This window comes from Antechinus flavipes, chromosome 1 (assembly GCF_016432865.1).
Source record: "Antechinus flavipes isolate AdamAnt ecotype Samford, QLD, Australia chromosome 1, AdamAnt_v2, whole genome shotgun sequence".
Classification (NCBI taxonomy): domain Eukaryota; kingdom Metazoa; phylum Chordata; class Mammalia; order Dasyuromorphia; family Dasyuridae; genus Antechinus; species Antechinus flavipes.
In genome coordinates, this window is record NC_067398.1 from 390,355,704 (window position 1) to 390,378,051 (window position 22,348).

General features: G+C 36.6%; 1 long non-coding RNA gene across 1 annotated transcript in view; it reads left to right on the forward strand.

The window, feature by feature from the left end:
- LOC127561703 (uncharacterized) overlaps window positions 1-13,468 on the forward strand; it is a 67,287-nt gene extending 53,819 nt beyond the window's left edge. The window contains exon 3 of the long non-coding RNA XR_007953520.1: window positions 13,236-13,468. This is a non-coding gene — a long non-coding RNA (uncharacterized LOC127561703). The remainder of the gene's footprint in view (window positions 1-13,235) is intronic.
- Window positions 13,469-22,348: the final 8,880 nt, after the last annotated feature.

A 22,348-nucleotide genomic window follows, 5' to 3' on the forward strand; every position in this document is an offset into this window, starting at 1 on the left:
ACAAGAGATAAGATTAAATAAAACTTATTATAACCTGGCAAAATATGATTATATGAGATTTCCAGCAATTAGGTTATGTGGTAAAATCCAGTGTTAGTGATATGGAGGTAATCTAATGAACATCAGGGTTAGAAAGAATATCAGGTTAGCTCACCAATAACTAATAAGAAAACTTTTAATATTGACATGCTATTTTGTTTTTTCTATGTTGTTTAAACTATGTACGTGGTATGGATCATATGACTTATATGTTACAGAAAAAAAATTCTGAAGAGTATCTTTGAAGCCCTTTTGTCATAGTGATAGAAACCTCAAATTAAAAAAAAAAAAGAAAGTTTATAATTGAAAGAATTCTGGGATGATGACAGAATGGCTCAGAAAATTCCTATTTCTGATTTCCCCCACAAACAAAACAAAATTACATGTCAACGAGAATACAAAGGGCTCAAAACAGTGGTCCTCCTGGAGCAATTGGAGAAGAACTAAAGAAAAACATTAAGAAGGTTATTTGCCCTGTGTGAAGTATAAACACTTTTAGGTTAGTTCCACTGAAACAACATGCAGAGAGCCCTGGAGGTAGCTGGATTGAGAGGTACCTTACCTTGGCCCAGCCACAGGAATTTTCACCTCCTGAACAGGGTGGGGAGTCAGGTCCACTGAGGAGTCTCTGCTTTTAAAGAATTTCATGCTATGAAAACATGCCCTGAGCAAGAAGGGACCAGCACATGGCCCAGTGAGTTTAGAAAAGTGTGACATAGATGGCTGTGGGCATTAATAGAACGTGAAGTTTTTGGTTCCAGGCCACAGGGGAGAATTGAAGGAGGACTTGAGATCCTCATGCTGCAGTATTAGAGATTACAGGTCAACAATTTAAACAAATAAATTTTTTTTAAAATGAGCAGACAAAGGGGAAAGGATACAACTTTAAACAATTACTATGGAAATGGGGGAACTGAGGTTCATCACCACAGGAGAATACTAAAGTGTAAAAAAAAGCATTTTGTACCCCAAAGAGTAATATTAAATGGTCACCTGACCAAAAAGAATACATACAAGAATTCAAAAAAGACTTTAAAAAAAGGAACAACAAGAAAAACTAAATATTATGTAAAGGAAATCAACCAAATAGAAAAGGAAATTCAGAGTCTTAAGGAAGAAAATGACTCCTTGAAAACTAGAAGTGGAAGAGAGGAAGGCTGAAAAGTTGTAAGAGACCAAGAAATAATGAAATATAAAGAATGAAAAAAATAACAAATAATATCTCTTAAGAGATCGCTTTAAAAAAACAAGAGATCTTAAGAACAGATCAAGAAGGGTAAACTTTATAAGACTAGTTTGACTACCTGAAAGCTATGATCAAAAAACAAACAAACAAACAAACAGTGATACAAGAATTAAATACAAGAAATAAAGAAAATTGTTCTGAAGTTTTAGAACAAGAAGGAAAAGTTGAAATAAAAAAAAAATCTACTAATCATCACCTGATCCTATAGACCAAAAAACTATAGGAACATCAAAGCAAAATTCTAAAACCTCTAGATCAAGGAAAAAATATTATGAGCAATACCAAAAAATTCAGATATGCCAGAGCCACCATTAGAATCACATAAGACCAGCAGTAGCTACATTAAAAGACCACAGGTCTTGGAACACTATATAGTAAAGAGCAAAAGAACTAGGGTTGCAGCCAAAAATATCATGCCCAGCAATGTTAAGCATAATCCTTAATGGAACAAAAAGGCATTCCAGTGAACTGCCAGGCTTTCAGATCCAAGAAAAATATCAGATAAACATCAAAGACTACTTTCAAGGGACTTAATAAAGGCAAACTGTTTTTATGTTTTATGCATGGAAATGTGAGCACTATGTCTAAGATTGTCATTAGTAATTGGGTAATTTAAAAGAAATATTGAGGTAGAGCTGAGTATGATGTGATTCTAAAAAGCAAAACCATCTAGGAAAAGGGGGAAAGAGTTATGTAATACAAGAACAAGAACTGATACAGAGAAATTAAATGGGAGAAGAAAGCTGGTAGTTCTGGAATCCTATTCACATGGGGAATGAGTTAAAGAGGGAACAATACATATATATTTAGAAGGATATCCACATCTAAACTTATAAAGAAATTTTAAAAAATCAAATAAGAGAAAAACAGGGAAACTACTCTATGTGTTAGCAATATTAATCTATTTTGTTTTGATTATTTTAAATAACTCTACAGTGTAAGGTTGGAATTTTGCTGTGATGTAGGAAATGATGAGTTGGCGGATTTAGGAAAAATATGGAAGGACTTGGACTTATGAAAGATGATGTTATCCACCTTCAGAAAAACAGAGGACAAACAAGCATAGTACGGCCTTACATAGATGTTTATGTATAAAAATACATCTGCGCTTAATTGTAGGCTTCTTAAGGGAACTGGTAGGGGGAGGAAAGAGTTAAAAAGAAGAAAGTAAAATGTGTACAGTACAGAACAACAACAAAAAACTTCTATACGGAAGCAAAGAAAAAGTAGACACCTCTGAACATAATATATAGTACTTATTATATAGGATGTTGTGAAATGGAAATTTATCTCCTATTTTGAATTTCTCTTATGTTCTACCATGCATATGGCAATGTTTTATTTTGTTCATTTTCTGTTTTCTATTTTTTAATCATTTAAAAAAATTGTCTATTAAATCAATTCTATTATATATAAAATCTTCAAATCCAGTTTATAGAATATTACTAAAACATAATAAAGTGCTTTATACTTCAGTCATATTTTTAAATAAAATTAATCAGTGAATATTCTAATAGATCTGAAAAAAAATTTAACAATTGCTTCAATCTTTTTCAGTCTTGTTCTCTATTACGTCCCAGGATCTGATCTAAAGTATATCATCTGAGACCATCATCTTTTTGGCACAGTTTTAATAGAAAATTTGGAAGCCAATCACATTTATCTTAGTTCACAAATGGTAACAGTCTAATCTTGCTGCTTTTCTCAAAGTAAATAGTACTGTCTAATTAAAATTAAAACTTTTATGTCTTTATCACATAATTCCCTCTTTGAAGATATGTTATCTTCATTCATGTCATTCAGAAAGAGTATGATATTTTAATGATTTAATCTTGTATATGAATAAATAATTTTTAAATTCATGAGCAAAGATATGCTGAGTTAACCGATTTTTCCTAGCTACTTAGATTAGAAAATTCAAACAAATAGTGGCCCCACAGTCAAATAGAAAAAACAAAAGCAACAGTGATATTCATAATTGCATCTCCTTATATAGTTTAAGAACTTGCAAATGTTACTCTTATTCCTTGTTTAATGGTTTCAACTTCCAAAAGTAGGAGATCTTGCTTCCAAGTTAACAAGGCAGTTAAATTCTATTAAGTCATTCACAGGAGAACACAGAGGTAAAATAAAAACAATCTCTAAAAATAAAATTTTGCTAATTCCCAAATTATTGCTTTCTGATTTAAACCAGTTTTTTTTTTTTTTTTCAAAGCTGGAGAGAAAAGTCAATAATTACTCCGGATGGTTCTTAAATACCAGGAAATTTAGAAACTGTATACTTAAAAACCATGTTTCTTTCTTTCTTTCTTTCTTTTTATTTTGGTTTTGAAATCATTAGAGTTAAGTTTTAATCTAGTTGGTTTCAGATGATCTGTATAAAGCCTTCTTAATGTGAGAAATACTAAAAATTAGATTTCCAACAAATATTGTAGTTTCAAGGTAATGTAAAATAACAACTACTATTGACCAATCAGCTTTCAGAAGGAACTAGCCTATACAAAGTCCTGAAAAGAGGGTCAGTTAGAAACTGGCTTAAACTGGACAAAGTTAATGACCAGGTAAAGGCCTTTCTTCCTTGAGATTGCTTAATAGACTCATTGTATATTCTCTGACACAGCCAAGGATGGAGATGGTCACCACTTTTGAACATGGGATATTTGACCAAGAAGTGGGAACATATCAAGAAACAACATATTAGGAGTAAGTAAGGAAGCTTATAAGGGGAAGAACTTGGACCAATCCCTGTGTTTGACTTAATAGTAAAAGCTTGCTCTCACTTTAGTAGTGTGCCCTTCTCTCATACTGGGGGATTCTCCCACTTTTTGCAAGTTATAATGAAAATATTCTTCTTTCACTCTGGACTTCATTATTGGACTCAGGGATGAGTTTCACCCTAGCTGAAGAGGAAGCTTGGTGAGTTCATTTATTGCTTTCTTCTACCCTAAAACAAAATACATCACTCTCCAAGAAAGATAGTAATAAAAAAATGTAAGTGCTATTTGTATGTAACTTTCACAGTTTTTTATTTTAAAAAGAATAATAGGAAAATGTAGCCCCTAAACTCACAAGACTATTTCATCTTTTATAAAAATGTTCAAACCATGTTTTGGACATTCACAAAAAAGAAATAATATTTCATTCATGAATTTAGTATCTAATTAGTTTACATTGCCAAAAATTTCTGCAGTTGGGGAAAGGATTTCCTTCCATATGCTTCTTCCTTTTTTTTTTCTCTCCCTCTTTCCCTCTCCCTGTTGCCAACCTGATCAAAATTAGGAACACAGAGATGAGATGATTTCTTTTGAAAGTTTAAACTTTTTTAGCAGAAAAATTCTCATTATTCTCCACATTTTCTACTTAAAGTTTATTGGGAATGAAAATGTAATGTTCAATTTGTCTGTGTATTTGGAACAAAAAAGGCATTTCTTTTTGCCAGCATGCCAAGGTTGGTTACAGTAATAATAAATACCAAGAAGAGTGTTGAAATTCAAGGGGGACTCTCAAAATATGGTATTTTAGACCAGTGTCTCAAGGTGTCCCAAAAGAAGTTGCACACTCAGACCCATCTACAAGTCAAGGGACAAATTTTATTATAATTCTAACACCAATTAAGATAGGCTAAATTCCCAAAGAAGTTAGCAAGGAACCAGGAGCAAGAAGATAAATTAATAGGGGAAAAGTGACAGAGACCAAGTGCTTCATGTCAATGATACGCTAATTTTATAGCTTAGAGGTGGAGTTGAGAAATAGTCTGGTTCTGACTTTGTGTGCAGAAGCTGGATCTGAAGTTCTCTGAATAGAGCTCATGGGGAACCTTCTGGAGGTGTGGTTTTAGGCCTGAAACTTTACTAGGTCAAGTGGCAGACACTCAATTTTGTTCTATGCCTGCATTAACTTAAAGCACCTCATTATTGTTGCTCATTAGTTTCAGAAACTGTTAATCTCAAACCAAAAGCAGTTATCTGACAGCCAGCAATATCTGTGGCTTTAGCATCCTGCTCATAGAGAGTAAACTGGGACAGGATAGCCTAGGGGAAGAAATATATCATCTCTAACTACATTATTCCCAAGGCCAAATGGCCTTAGGTTTATTGGTACATCTTCCCTAGGGCTGCACTACATCAAGAGGTCATTTAAATTGGTCCAAATCTCACTTAAGGCAGCTAACAGTTATATCTGGTGGTATTCTTTTCTCCCTTTCTCTTTCTCTCTTATCGTTCTACTCTTTGATGATAAAAGTTATCAGGAGGAGGATTTCAGAGTGTTTTTTCCCCTACTCAAGGGCACAGTGATATCTGTGGGGGTATCTGAGAAATATGGTGAAGGCACTAGGAAGAAGATGTGACAGAATCTCAGCATTTATCATTTGCTGAAATCTTATGAGCAGTAGTTTTTCTCTTCTCTTTAGGAGGAAAGATTCATTAATTTTTTACAGTTTGATAAAACTTTGCAATTGAGGATCTACCCAAATAAGCCAGTAACACATTTTATTTGGGAAATTTATCTTCTATTTTACATTTTAAATTTAAAAGGTTTTGTAATAAAACATACCAAATAATGACCAGGGTTTTTCAGTAGAAGAATTACAGGATGGCTATTAAGTTAGACCTTAACAAATACACTTTCTTTTTTTACCAATAGTACACTGAGAGGGCTGTGATCTGGAACAGATAGATGGATCTCATAATAATCACTGACCACTATTGACAGTATCTGAGAATTATATTAACTACTTACCATTATAAACAATATTTGAGGATAATATCAGGATTATGTTATTTTATTGGCAGGGATAATACTTGACTAGTTGGGGTTTATGTCAGAATCAACAGAATCCAAGAATTTGGAAAGAAATAGTGGTGTAGAAAACAGTTCTTACAAATGATAAATTATTAAACAGGAAGTACTTTTGCTCATTTGTATGTGAAAATAAGATGAAAAGCCACAGCATTTTAGAGAAATCCTAGTACTAGTCCCGGATTTATCTCAGAACTATAAGGATTCTTGGAGCATGAGGTTTCTCTCTCTCTCTCTCTCTCTCTCTCTCTCTCTTTTTTTTGAGCATGAGGTTTCTCAGCCAAGCTGTTGGGTTCAGATCTTGAATCATAGCACTATGTGTGGTTATACATAATTTCTCGTTGACAATTTATGTCTAATAGTTTATTTAGACACAAGAAACAGACATATAACCAGACAATATAAAAACAATACATAGACCACTCAACCTGTTTCTGTAGATCTCTGTTCAGAAAACAAAAATAACTGGACTCCAACTTTGAATACTCTTTTCACTTCTTCCTCTTGAGAAGTTCTCAAATTTGGTGAATTCACTAGGGTGCACTAAATATTTCTTTGAGAAGGGTATCTGTGATGATTGAACTAACCAGTCCCAGTTAGGGTCACCAAAATTGCTGTATGAATGTTCTTGGTTTGAATAACTAATGCCAATAAATCAGCATGAACAAGATAAATAGCTTTTATTAAAATTAAGAGCATGACACTCCCTCCCCCATATCCAATGACTTACCATTTACATCATTCACAATTCAGCTTATCTATCTATCTATCTATCAATTTTCTTTATTTCTTTTTGTGGCTGCTCATTTTAGTGAACCTGATTATACAAAGGAAGAAAAAGAATGCCATTGGAGATAAAGAAGGGATGAGTCCTTATAAGCATAATTAGATTCTCTATATCAAAAGGAAGTACATATTACACTAAATAAAAGAAGGGACATTCCAGAGACTTTTTTGTAGCACTATGTATTTTTGTACCAATTAGGAAAGCAAAAAGACATTGAAGGAAACCAGCTCTAACATCTGGTCATGAAATTTTTTCAGGAGTCATATATAGAAAATGGTAAATAAAGAACAAAATGGAATATTATATCCCCCCCCATCTGATTTTAAAAGGGTTAGTTTTCTCTAATTTGCTTTTAAATATTTTTTTTACTAATTAATATAAATAGAATCTGAAAATCATTTGTGTTTATATTGATTTAGTATTTCACTTTATTTTTAAAATTGCCTATTTTTTAATCTTTTATGTATTTGCTTTCAAGCCACTTCTTCATTTTTTTCACATCTTGCTTTGTTTATTTTTCCATTGAATTTCTTTGGAAGATTAGCAGAAATTTCTTATGTATCTCAAAATTCTTGTAAAGCTTTGTTTTTAGGGGATCAGAACTGAAATTTTCAGGTTTTCAAGAAATTTCTATTTTGCTAAGTTAAATATTTTAAATTTCATTAATTATTCAAGAATTTCAAATTCATGATAGATTCTAATTCATTCTTTAACTTTCCTTCTAATATATTAGGCAACAAATTCAGTCACATCATTAATAAATCTCTTCTATAACCAGGGACACAAAACTTTAAAATGAAACTTTGTTCTTTTTCTCTCAAAATTATTTTACTCACTTTTTCTGAGTCAATTTCTTTGCTTAATGTGATTCAAATATGCATTTTTTCCCACACTCTAGTGAAGTAAGACATTATTATTTACAAAGCAGATCTTAAGCATGAGATAAAATTTAACTGAGGAAACTTCAAATTACAAAACCACTTTCCCCCTTCTTTTCTCCACTTTAGAAATCATTAGTAAGAAACTTTTAAAATGACTTCATTTCTGCAAAAGACCAAATACATTTCTGCTGAACAAATATCAACAGATAGTGCCGAAAAGATAATCTTTTCTGTTAATAGAACATTCATTCAGACCAGAACTATGAGTGCACTTTAATTTAAATTTGTGATGAAAGAATCTTTTAGGAAAAAAACTTTAGCCAAGTCATTTTATTAAATAATTTGCATATTTCATTCCTTTAGGAATGAAAGATAATTCCTGAATTATCCAGGAGAACTGAATTTTTATACCCTCTCTTCCTCACTCTACTGTTCCTCCAACTTTTCTCAAGTTGACTTTCAGGTCTAACTTCACCTGCATAGCAAAGGAAATTACTTTTCAAAATTCACTAATTCTCTGGAGACTTATTTCAGTTCCATCCCTTAACAAGGAACCTAGTTTCTCACCTCCACCCCAACCAGGGTGAGGTAGGGAGATACAGAGATATCTCTATCCTCATTTGCTTTCCTTAATCTTTTTATCAGCCACTCAGCTTGTCCTTGGAATTCCTAGATGGACTGGGAGAAATTAAACTCCTTGATTGGGCAAAGGCAGACAGCCAGCCAAATTCTGCGCTTTTCAGAAATGATGCATCCTTTTCATTCTAGGCATTTCCAGTGGTCAGATATACCTGAAGATGGTTTAGTTCTCAGACCTTTAATATGGTTTATAGCTATTAAATAAAGGCTTCTACCAGTACAAAATACAGTTTATAACATACAACACATAAGATGGCTACAAGACAGACATGAATAGAGAAAGTTACAAATAATTCTTAATGGTATTCAAGAAACTTGGCCTTTCTTTAAAATGGTCAGATTCTGTGAGCCAATCAGAAATTGTTTTGAAGAAGAACACTTTGTAATATATCTGGTACTGATATTTTTGCTTTCTTTGTACATTTTTACATTGACTTGATATTCTTGTCCTTTTGTTCTTCCCGCTCAGTTTTGATATAATTTTTTTCTAGATCTATAAAAATGATTTGATAATTTTATATATATGGCAGTGAATAAGTAAATTAACTTAGGTAGAATTGTCATTTTTATTATATTGACTCGGCCTATCCATGAACATTAAATATTTCTCTACTTATTTAGATCTGTCTTTATCTGTATGAAAAGTATTTTATAATTGTGATCATACAGTTCTTGAGTTTGTCTTCTGAAGTAGACCCTCAAATATTTTGTAATCTCTGCAATTATTTTATTTTTTTATTAAAACTTTTTATTTTCAAAACATATGCATGGATAATTTTTCAACATTGACCTTTAAAAAATCTTGTATTCCAAAATTTCTCCTCCTTCCCTCTACCTCCTCCCTTAGATAGCAAGTAATCCAATATATGTTAAACATGGTAAAATATATGTTAAATCCAGTATATGTATACATATTTATATAATTATCTTGCAGCACAAGAAAAATCAAATCAAAAAGGGGAAAAAATGAGAAAGAAAGCAAAATGCAAGCAAACAACAACAAAAAGAGTGAAACTACATTGTGATCCACACTCAGTTTTCACAGTCCTCAACTCTGGGCATAGATCATTACAAGATCATTGGAACTGGCCTAAATCATTTCATTGTTGGAAAGAACCATGTCCATCAGAATTGATCATCATATAGTCTTCTTGTTGCTGTGTACAATGATCTCCTGGTTCTGCTCATTTCACTTTGTATCACTTCATGTAAGTCTATCCAGGCTTCTCTGAAATCATCCTGCTGGTCATTTCTTACAGAACAAAAATATTCCATAATATTTATATACCATAACTTTTTCAGCCATTCTCCAACTGATGGGCTTCCATTCAGGCTCCAGTTTCCTGACACTACAAAAAGGGCTACCACAAACATTTTTGCACATGTGGGTCTCCCTATCATTTAAGATCTCTTTGGTATACAAGCCTAGGAGAAACACTGCTGGATCAAAGGCACAGTTTAACTTTTTGAGCATAGGTCGAAATTGTTCTCCAGAATGGCTGGATCCATTCACAGTTCCACCAACAATGTATTAATTAGTGTCCCAGTTTTTCCACATCTGTTTCAACATTAGTCATTATCTTTTCCTGTCATCATAGCCAATCTGAGAGATATGTAGTGGTATCTCAGAGTAGTCTTAATTTCTGCAATTATTTTAAATGGGATTTCTTCTATTTTTTCCTGCTTTGTTTTGTTGGTAACATATAGACATATTGATAATTTGTGTGGGTTTATTTTATATTCTGCAACTTTGCTGAAGTATTTATTGTTTCAACTAGTTTGTTAATTGATTCTCTACAGTGCTGTAAGAATGCTATTATATCATTACCAAAAAGTGATAGTTTTATTTATTTATTGAATATTCTTATTTCCTCAAATTCTTTATCTTATTGCTACAGCTAGCATATTGAATAATAGTGGTGATAATAAACATCCTTGCTTCATCCCTGATTTTATTGAAAAGGCATCTAGTTTATTCCCATGACAGATAAATGCTTGCTCTTGGTTTTTAGAGAGATACTACTTATCACTTTGATAGGGCTCTATTTATGTCTATACTTTATAATGTTTTTAATGGGAATGTGTATTATATTTTGTCAAAAAATATTTCTGTGTTTATTGATATAATCATATTATTTTGTTGTTTTTTTATTATTGATATATATTCAATCATGCTTAATTTTTCTTAATACTCAATCAGCCCTACATTTATGGTATAAATCACACTTGATCATAATTGATGTTTATGATATATGGCTATAATTTCCTTGCTAATATTTTATTTAAAACTTTTCCATCAATATTCATAATGGAAATTTGTTTATACTTTGCTTTCTCTATTTTTGCTCTTCCTGTTTTAAGAATCAAAAATATATTTGCATCAAAGAAGGGACATAATAGGACTGCTTTACATGTTTTTTCAAATTGTTCATATAATATGAGAATTCATTGTTTAAATGTTTATTAGAAGTCACTTTGTAAATTCATCTAGTCTAGGTAATTTTTTTTAAAGATAGGATTATTTAAACATTCTATTTCTTCTTGTATTTATTGGACAATTTATATTCTTATAAATAATCATCCTTTTAAGTTAGATTGTCAATTTTATTGACATATAGTTGGGGCAAGAGAACCCCTAATAATTGTTTTAATTTCATCTTTATTGGCTGTACATTCAACCTCTTCATTTTTTTAAATTGATAATTTGGCTCTATTTCTTTTGTAGACAAAATTAACTCATGTATTATATATATATTTTTGCTTGGTTCATAAAACCAACTTATAATCTTATTAGTTCAGTTTTTTTTATTTTCAATTTTACTAATTTTTTCCTTTTCCAGCTAACTTTACAGATGAGGAACCTGAGGTAAACAGAGTTAAGTGGCTTCCCAATTCTAAGTCTAGCCCTCTCTCCACTGTGCCACCTACCTGACCTAAGGGCATTGGGAAAAAAAATACATTTTCTATTAAGAACTGCTTTGTCTGCATATCACAAGTTTTGGCATACTGTCTCATTGTTTTCATTGTCTTTAATGAAAATATTGTTATTTTCCCCTCCCATTCTTTAGCATTAGATTACTTAATTTCTAATTCATTTTTTTAAATCTATGCTTCTGCAGCAATTTATTAAATGTAATATTTGTTTAAATGTAGTCTAAAAAGGGTATATTTAATAATTCTTTTTTCTTCATTTATTTGTGAAGTTTTTCTGCCTTAATACATTGTTAGTTTTTGTGAAGGTTTCATGCACAGCTTTAGAAAAAAGACACAGTCTTTTCCATTCCTTTTCATTTTTCTCCACAGGTCTATTACATCTAAGTTTTCTAAAATTCTATTCATCTCAACTTCTTTCTTGTTTATTTTATGCTTGATTTATCTCACTCTAAGAGCAGATATTTGAAATCCCCAAATGGCATAGTTTTACTATTTCTTCCTTTATTTCATTTAGTTTTTCCTTTAAGAATTTGGATGTTCTGCTATTTGTTGCATATATGTTTGGTGTATATATTGATCATTTTCCCCATTGTATATGAGACTTTTTAGTAAAAACTAAGGTTCTCTGATTTCCCTTTTAGTTAGATTTGTTTTTGTGTTTACTTTGCTGAATGTTGACTCTAAACAAATTTTAGTGCATCAGAACACCCAAGAAGATAGAGTAGAACATTTTCCAGCCAAAGACAACTTTAGAAACTCCACAGAAAAGATTTATGACCCTAGGGTGACAATCCAACATACAGTCCCAGTGCAGCTTCATGTTTGGGACAATGACCACCAACCCAAAATAATTAAAATAAACATTTCTTGGAGCCAAAGCAGAAAGCAGTTTATTCAGTTCCTACAAGAATAGGACATCACTTTGACTAGTACAGTCTAGTGGAGGGAGGCAAAACACAGGCAACAGAACAGGATTTTTTATACCCTGAAATAACTTGACTTATGGGCTCCCACCTTTGCCTTTTTTAAGGGCCATCAGTCCTACAGATTATTCTAACTTGATCATTTTCGAGAGGATTCTTTGGACAGTGCTGGTAATCAAGTGCATCATATAGGGGAGACAGAGAGTAAAATAATACAAACCATAATATCTGCTTCCACCAAGTTCCTCCAAACCAGAACCACCAAGAAGTGTTAAATAGAGAGGACCAAGTTTGCACAGGAACATGAACAAGTTTTTTAAGATCTTTATTAATGTCTCTAATAGTCTATCCCACATTATCTCTTGCTGCAATAAGTAAATAGATTAAAACACTTCCTTCTTCAGCTAGGAGGTAGTCTAGGACTAGACAAGATGGCTGCTCTACTTTGATCTGAGAATTTTGCCAGTAAATCTGTAACACGGATAGTCTGATTGGTGATTTCAACCGCATCTTGAAGTTGAATTATTCTAATAAGCATATAACCCAGAATTCAGTATCCCCAACTTCCATCCTGTGCCCAAGTTGCTGAGCCATATTATTTCATGATTATCTCTAGGGGCCAAACATCACTTTATCCATTGGCATCTCCAGTCCTATTAATTGATGCATTAATTGATCACTTTTCTCTCTAATTCATTGCATAACTGAACTCCCAGATGGTTTCCTTCCTGACTGGTAGGAAGAAGAATTTGGGTCTTATTAAAGCTATATAGCATACTCTGGTCCAATTCAGTGTGTATAGACAGCAAGCCCACATATCCAGTAATATCCTTTTAATACAGGCTCTGCTTGGGAGGATATGTGAATTAGATTAGGGCCTGCAGGATAATATTGCATGTCCTGGTCCTCCAAGGGATCACCCTGATACCATTCCCACCAGTTTCCTTATATTGACATTTTTGTAACTGTTGTTTTCTCATTCACAGGCAATCTTTTATATATTGTTGGAGTTCCACTCCAGTGAATACCGAGAATGGGAAGAATATCTGAAGCCAGGTGGAAGATGTGCTTTGCAATCTCTATTTATTAACCTGAGTACCAGTATTTATATACCTTTTAAACTAGTGTTACAGTATTACCAGCCACCTTCAGGTAACATCATGTATCTTCCAGCACAATCCATACTTTGACATTTCAGTATCCACCTTAACTATCAATACTAAGGTACTTATCAATACAGAACTGTAAATAGCAGGGTTGTGATGCTCATCAATAACTAACAGAGTAATTGTGATTTTATCAATACCAAAGTACTTATCGAAATAGAGTAGTAAATAGTAAATAGTGTATTTATGTCAAATATGTCTTTAATTCATTGTTAAAGGATAAATAATATAGTTGAAATGCCTTGTTCCTGTGACATATATTCTCCATCAAGATTATACTAAATTTATCAAGTATGTCTTTATAATTCATTGTTAGGGAGATGGTGAGCCAATAGTTTGAATGCTCATGCTAACAGAGAGCAGGTCTCAAGTAATACCCGGAAAAGACTCTTGCTGTTCATAGACTTATTCAATATTGGCCTTTTACAATACATGGTTCACTTCTGTTCACAGCACTCAAGAAAGTGGTAAAGTATCCTGATCAAGTCTGCTTATGTCAGGCCCAATTGTTACTTGGAAGCCTTCATTTTCTGATATAGTTATTTTTCATACAGTCAGCTACACTATGATCTCCTTTACAATTATGAATTGGATTCTCCCACCCCCACCCCCATGGGTATTTGCAATTCTGTTGATAATTGGCACCAGATAGTGGCTCATTATGGCATGCTTTCTCAATGCCATTGCTATACCGAATATGAGTGGTATACCATTTCCTGCACTCTCACTACTCTCTCTCTCCTCATTCCCCATTTGAAGTGGGTATATCCATTTATACTTGCTTCCCCCCAAGGCCTGCATACTTATAGTTTGTTTTAGGCAATACATCCCTTTTTTTCTTTCAGTACATTGTCAAGAATATTCCTCACAATTTTCCCAGAAACCTATCCCATTATGAACTTCTGATCAATTGCTTAGATCTAAATTGGGCTCAAAGGAGTAGGAACCCAGGGCCACCATTCTCATTGCTGGGGCCCTTCACAGATCCAACACTGAAAAGGTTGAAGGTCAAAGCTACTGTCTCCATCAGTTGTTCAAAGCTATTTTGTTGGGGCAACCAAGGGATAGGGGCCAACCAGGCAATGGATGTAAGGAGGAGTGTAGTCGCTAAGGAAATCCCTAGGGTAAGGTGCTAGAGTTACACTTTTGGAGATCTCAGGGGGATCCCTAATGAATGGGACTGATTGGATGATGTTTTCTCAGTTTGAGACTAAGTCACATGATCCCTGTTCCCAGAGCCAGAAGATGAGGTCTTGAACCCTGGGTTTCAGGAAGTCACATGGTTTCTAAAGGTCAGATCCCTCAGGAAAAGGGATCTGTGTAACAGGACCCACAGGAAAGAGACAACATTTGGTCAAGGATGGTTACATCCTTTTTGTCTATCCGATGAAAATGCTTGGGTCTTTTAGCCGTTAAACCCTTTTCTGTTTTCAGCTTGTCAAGTCGACAAGCACATGTTGGGAGCTGATTTGGCTCCCAGGTGTGGGTCTGGGCCTCTCCCTTCAGGGGCTAAATAAATGTTTTCTCTTTGTACCTGAAGATGTCTCTGATCAGGTTATTTGGGGAAGGAGGTCTTTGGTCCCACACACTTCCAGAGTCAGGAGATTGCTCAGTGGGATGTCATTGTGGAAGGTGTAGCTTCAGGCTCTCAGCTGATTCAACTGTCCACTCCTCCTAAGGGGTTGACAGATCCCTTCCTTGGGGTGTGGTGTGTCCAGCCTTTCTCTTGAGTTCTTACTGCAGTATCAACGGTCAGGAAGATCTGGAATAGCCCTTTCCAGGGCAGAAATGAGCTGATCTTAATCAGAACCCACTCTCCTGATTGGAAACTATATACTGGAAATCCTAAGGGTGGGGGTATGGATAATCAATGTTTTAAGCTTCAGACTCCGGGGATGCTAAGCTAGTGAGGCAACCAATGTCCTGAGGAACTTATCTTTCTGATCATGTAGAGGGTCACAGTCCCCCCGCAACTCCCACCCTGGTATGGGTACCCAGAAGGGAGCTCATCGGAAGAGAACCTTTTAATCCTTCTGAATTTTGTCCTGATTCTAAGCAAGGCAAGGAGAAGGCACTTTGTCTACGGGAAGCCAATTTTGTGAGCTGCTTTTTAATCTCTTGATTCATCCTCTCAACCTTGCTATAACACAGATATCACAGAGCATGAAACTCTCAGGTAATGTACAGGGACTAAGCTATGGGCTGCAGGATCTTTTCTGTAAAATGTGTCCCCTTATCTGAGTTTTATCTGTTCCACAATCTCAGACCTTGGAATGATCTGTTCTAATAAAACTCTGCTGACAATTGAAGTAGTGCCCTGAGGTGATGGGAAGAACTCCACCCAAGAGATTAAGTGGTCCATTTTGACCAATAGGTATTTAAGACATCCCTGCAAGGATAGCTATGTAAAGTTCATCTGTATACTTTGGAATAGTCTTAGCCCTGGAGGCCTTCCTTCTGTCTGTGAGTGGCAGAGGGAGAGCTATTTGTCTTGTGTGGGGGACAATTTTATCCAAAATTAAACTTTCAGAGGCATCTGAAGGTATAGAACAAAAACTTTATTCAGGGCCTCACAAGAATGGGGCGGTCATCTAAACTCCAAGCAAAAAGGATGTTTGGAGTCAGGAGAGAACCACCGCCCAGTGCCCACTTGCAACTTTTATACAGAGCAACCCAAGAAAAAGCCCAGACCTACCCCCAGTACTCCTCATATACATTCTGATTGGTTATATATGTTGTGTTCCCTGATTAGGAAATGGAATGTTGACAGGTTATGAATCTTTCTTTCCCCCCTCACCCCCTACCACATGATTTTTAAGAAATTGAAATTTAGGCCTGCAGGTTTTATCCACTTTAGTCAATGGTTAGGAGAGATCTTCACTTCAACTACTTGCACTCAGTCTTCCCTTTTGTTTTCTAAAGTTTTGAAGATTTCTCATGTAGAAATTGTTGTGATAACTTGTTACTCTGAATATCAGTGTCTTCATCACTAGTATCCTCCTTATTAACCAGTGTCCATCCCTGATATTGTAACATTAGCATACACATTTTGTTCTCGTTCCCTAGAACTTGTGTTAGGGTTTTATGAACCACTCCAGTGATGAGACGAATTAAGCAAGGAAGACAGATTGGTAACAGTATAATTCCACTAAGTTCAATCAATCCAAACCATAATACTTGCTTCCACCCGCTGCTCTCAAACCAAGTTCACTATGAATTATCAAACAGGGAGTTCCAAATTTGTACGAGAACATGAGCCAATTTCCTGATATTTTTAGTAATTTCCTTTACAACTCTTCCATTATTATCAATGTGCATGCAACAAGTAGAAAGATTCGATTTTCCATGTTACCCTCCCCACCCCCTTCCACCAACAGGTAATCTAGAACTAACCTATGTTGTAGGACAGCTTCTCTGGTTTGGGTGGCGTGTTCAGCTAATAGGTCTAAAGCATTGGCGGTCTGATTAGTGATAATTTCTAAAACTACCTGGAGCTGAATTAATCTGTTTAATATATATAGGAGCTCTATATCCCCAACTACCATCCTGAGTCCATATGGCTGGTCCATATTTCTGAACTATCCTCTCAGGAGGCCATGTATCCCCCCATCTATTAGCAGTTTTGAGTGAGAGAAGTATCAATACTTCGTCTCTCTCATTCTAAATCATCATACAATTGGATCCCTAGATGATTCCCACCTGTGCTAGGTAAAAAGAAAAATTTCGGCCTGATTAGTCCAATGTAACACACACCAATCCAGTTGAGAGGTAGATGGGTATGAGCAGAGTGACCACAGATCCAATAATGCCCTTTCAATGTTTGATTCAAAGATTCTGGTCCTATTGAATACTACAGGATAATACTGAGAGTCCTTGTTCCCTAGTGGGCCACCTTGGTAAAGTGTCCATATATTGTCCTTATATTGACATCTCCATAACTGCTGTTTCCCCTTAAAACTATAGCTCATAATGTTAGTTTCAGATCTATCCTTTATACTCCAGAAGGAAGTGAAATACCTGGCCCAGGCTGAATTTTGCCAGGCCCACTGATACAAAGGTTGGGTTGAGATTCCTTTTTCCTCCCACCTCATACACTCTGCTATTTGCCAAGGCCCACATGGGTAACCAGGCTTATCCCTAGTAAGTAAAACGATTTCACATTGATCTGGAGGCCAATTCAGATTTCGGCATGGTGGAAATCGGCAATAATTTATTTCCCATCCTGAATTAGTGCAAGGACGCCTATACCATTGTTGCACTGAATGTGGGTTTGATTCCACCTATGTGTATATTTCGTGCAATCTAATTGGGTTGTCTTGGCCTCCAAAGAGTAAGTTCAATCACACTTCACTATTTCCCAGCCACTCCCCTTCTCCATCTTATTCAGACAGTATCTTCCAGGGACAGACTCAGTTAGAGATCATTGATGTTTCTCTTTTTTGGACCAAGACCCTGTCCCATTGTGCACATCCAACCTTTTGCTCAAGAGCCAAGCTGGACTCAGAGGAACAGCTACCCATGGCCACTGATCGAATTGTTGAGAACCTCCACAAATCCAGCAGTCTCAAATGAAGAAAGAGTCAGCAATTGTCTGAATCAGGCTCTGGAAGCTATTATCTTTCCCTAATGATGGGTTGTGAACTGGGGCTGCAAGGGCAAATGACAAGAAGAAGAATATGATATACATAATAATGATACAGTAGAAGAAAAAGATCAGCTTGTCCTCAACAAGTTTTCTTTTTGAGTTGTAGTCTCGTCTCCCTTAGGAATTACAATGCATTCCCTGGGAGCCTCTATTGATCCTTTAACTTGGGTGTGATGAATACAGCTGTGCTCACAGGTCCTTACAGCAGTGTTCAAAGTCAGGAGCATTTGGAAAGGCCCTTCCCAATTCGGAGTCAACTTGTCTTCCCTCCAAGAGCGAATCAGGACCCAGTCCCCAGGTTTGAATCAGTGAACAGCAAAACCTAGAGGGGGAGTCTGAACAACAAGACCTTTCAATTGTATATTTCATAAATGATCTACAAAGTTTACAATGTAATTTCTCAAAAAGATATCTTTAGTCTCAAAAATTGGGTCTGACTTCTCTGGATTCAGTGACCCTGGGTATGGATGACTGAACAATAATTCATAAGGAGACAACCCAATATCCCTTAAAGGTTTTGTTCTAATCCTCAGCAAAGCTAAGGGAAGACATTTAGTCCAAGGCAACCGGGTTTCCAAGGTTAATCTAGTAAACTGTCTTTTAATCTCCTGATTCATCCTCTCCACCTTCCCTGAGGACAGAGGGTGCTGTGGAGTATGAAATTCCCAGGTTATCTCCAACACCTTGACCAAGGACGTTGTAAAATGTGTACCCTGATCTGAATCACCAATCCCACTCCACCAATCCGTACCTTGGGATGATCTGCTCTAGGAGGATTTTGGCCACAGCTGAGGTAGTGGCGTGGCTTAAAGGGTAGGCCTCCACCCAGGAGGTCAGCAGGTATTTGAGACACCCCACAGGGGGTAGTTTGGTTTAATGTACTTGTATGCTCTGAAAGGGCCTAATGCCCCGGAGTCTTCCACTTGGTGGAGCTCTTTGGAGAGTTGCCTTATTTGTCCTTTGATAAATGAGACAGCCATCTACCACCTGATGAGCCAAAGTGTACAATCCGGGAGTCATGAACTTAGTGAGCACAGCATGACACAGGTCCTGAACATCCCAATGGTTGCCCTGATGTAAATGTTGAAGTACGCCTCATACCTGCTTTGGTCAGTGCCTCTCGTCTATCAGACAAGAATTAGTATCCCGTAGTGTCCTTCTGGGCTCCAAGAGTCTGGAGCTTTTGCTTTTCACCTGGGAAATAGGATGGTGATTCTACCTCAGCTGTGGCCAAAATCCTCCTAGAGCAGATCATCCCAAGGTACAGATTGGTGGAGCGCATTGATTCAGATCAGGGTACACATTTTACAACGTCCTTGGTCAAGGTGTTGGAGATAACCTGGGAGTTTCATACTCCATGGCACCCTCTGTCCTCAGGGAAGGTGGAGAGGATGAATCGGGAGATTAAAAGACGGTTTACTAGATTAACCTTGTAAACCCAGTTGCCTTGGACTAAATGTCTTCCCTTAGCTTTGCTGAGGATTACCTCATTTGTGGGGGGAGGGTGGTATTCACACCATCATGTCCTCAGGAGCAGCGGATCCTCCCTCTCCCGCTTGCTTTGCCTCTTCATCTGCCAAACGATTTCCTTTAGCTGTGAAGGAATCTCCAGCCTAGTGTCTCTTAATATAAACAGCTATATGCTTAGGCAACATCAAATTGGTCAAAACCTCAGTTACCAAGGCCTCATGTGCCAACCCTTTACCTTTACTGTTGACCATTTCTCATTCCTCCTAGATTTTCCCAAATACATGTACACTCCCCAGGCATATTTTCCACTTAATTTTCTCAATGTCTGCTTTAGGGCATACAGCTCACAAGTTTGGGCTGACCGGCTGTCAGGTAGGGATCCTGACGGAACAACTGATAATCCTCCTCTGTCAATGATAGCATACCCATTCTGTCTTTATCCTTCTACTACCCTTGAGAAACCATCTATAAACTATTGAGTTTCAGTTGAGAGAGGTTCCTCTTGCAAATCTTCCCTCACTTTAGTCTGTAAATCTACTACATCAATACAATCATATTCTAATAAGGTATGCTCTCCAGGAGAGACAGACAGAAAACTGTCCAGATTCAAATTTGAATCTTGTGTTAACACTAGATCATCTTTTTCAAGCAGGATGGCCTCATATTTTAGTATTCTAGAGTTAGTTAACCACCTCCCAGGCCTTTGATTCAGGATTGACCAGACTTGGTGAGGAGCACCCACAATCAAACTTCCCCCAAAAGTTAATTTTCTAATTTCTTCCACTAGAACAGCTGTTGCGGCCACTGCCTGTATGCATGAAGGCCATCCCCTTGCTACAGAATTTAGAAGTTTTGATAGGAAGGCTACTGGATGCCTTTGACCTCCCCTTATCTGGACTAACATTCCCAGAGCCACTCCTTGTTCAGTATTAACAGATAGATGGAAAGGTTTCTCCAAGGACAGCAACTTTAACACTGGAGTAGATGCTAAGATTCTCCTCAAATTCTCAAAATCATCTTATATTTCAGGGCTCCACTCTATTTGATAAGGCTTTTCTTCCAGCAAATATATATATAAGGATTTAGTCAACAATGCATATTCATTAATCCAATTTCTGCAATAGCCTACCAGCCTTAAGAACTTCCTGAGTTATTTTTTTGTCCTAGGCCTCGTCATTTGGAGTATTCCCTCAATCCTAGTTGAATCCAATTTCTTTTGTCTCTCACTTATCAGATGTCCCAAATATTTCACTTCCCTTTCTGCGAACTTCAATTTTTATTGTGATACTTTCAGTCCCTTTTTACCCAGAAAATTAAGTAAATTAATAGTGGTTTGGGCTACACAATCTCTTTTTCTCCTTGTGAAATAATCCTGGTGACAAAAATTCAGGACACTCAAGGTGTTTGTAATTTGAAAGCATTTATTACCAGCCAGGTCAGACTTCTCAGTAGAGTTCTGCCCCAAACAGGTATAGACAGCCTTATAAGCACTCTTGTTCAGTCTTGCAGTTACAGCTGACTGACCCGTCCACCAGGTCATCAAAGTGTGGGTCCTGAGGCTGGATATTTGTCTGTGAGGCTATTGCCTGAAAAGGGATGGGGTTAGAAATGAGGAGGGAGACAAGTTGAGATGGAGCAATGTCTCAGTTTAATGAATGAAGAGGGTCTAATTAAATATGATTTCTGAGTGGGGGGTTGCAATGAGAAGAATGTCGGACCATAGGTGTGGCAGAAATCCTGGGGTATACTGTTATCTAGATCCTGGGCGGAGATGACCGATTTCTTGGGACACACATTATCTAATCTCAGGAATTTAGGGTGTTTGCTACTCATAGTCACGTTCTTCTTAGCTCTTTGTCTTCTGTTTCCAAGGACATGGTCTCTGGCAGTCTTCAAGGACATGGTCTCTGGTATGTCCTCAAGAACATGGTCTCTGGCAGTTGATGTTAAACATTGACTTGACTTCCCGCTCACAAAGGGGATGTGGAGGAGCTTACAGGATGTAGGGAGAATACACAATGGCAGGTGTTGACATAGATTAATGAAAATAGGTCAGGGTTATGGAACATTGTTAGGCAAACATCCTATAGAACAAACATTTCTTGGAGCTTGGTTGAGCAAGCACTTCATAGAGCAAAACACTTCCCTTAATATAATTGAGCAAACATTTCTCTGCAAGCCAGAGGCCCCTTGACCCAAGACTGAGGGAGGGGAGGGGGCCATCTTTTGTCCATTTTACTCCCCCTTTTTTCCGTTCCTAGTTGTGACTCTTCTGAGGCCAACAGGGAATAAATCATCTTGAGGGTGAAAAGTTTCAGGGTTTATATGCGATCCTGTACGTAAGAGGGGAGGCACTTAATTACGCAGGGAGCTATGAGGAAGAGAAGGAATAAGAGGACTGGGCCTGTGACTCCTGACAGGAGGGTGGTCAGCCAGGGAGACCAGTCATAGAGTGACTGATACCAGGACATTGAAGCCTTAGGACTGGCCTCCTATCATCTAATCACTTATGCAAGGAGGCGAGCGATTCCCCAATGACCCCCGACCGATTTGTGTAGAAGCAACAAGATTCTCCCAGCGCCATACACAGTCCGCCTTGCTTCATGAACAGCAAATCTAACCCACAGCAGTTCTGCAATACAACCTCCGCTAAGGACTCCATTGACTTTTCTAAATGGGTGATGAGACTTTCCAGTGTTCTGATGTTGGTATCTACCTGGGAGCTCAGGAGGCTGAAATTTGCATTCCCTTTAACCAGAGCTGCTGTTCCCACTGCCGCTGAGCCTGCGACACCTATCCGTACTGGCAGCAGAACCAA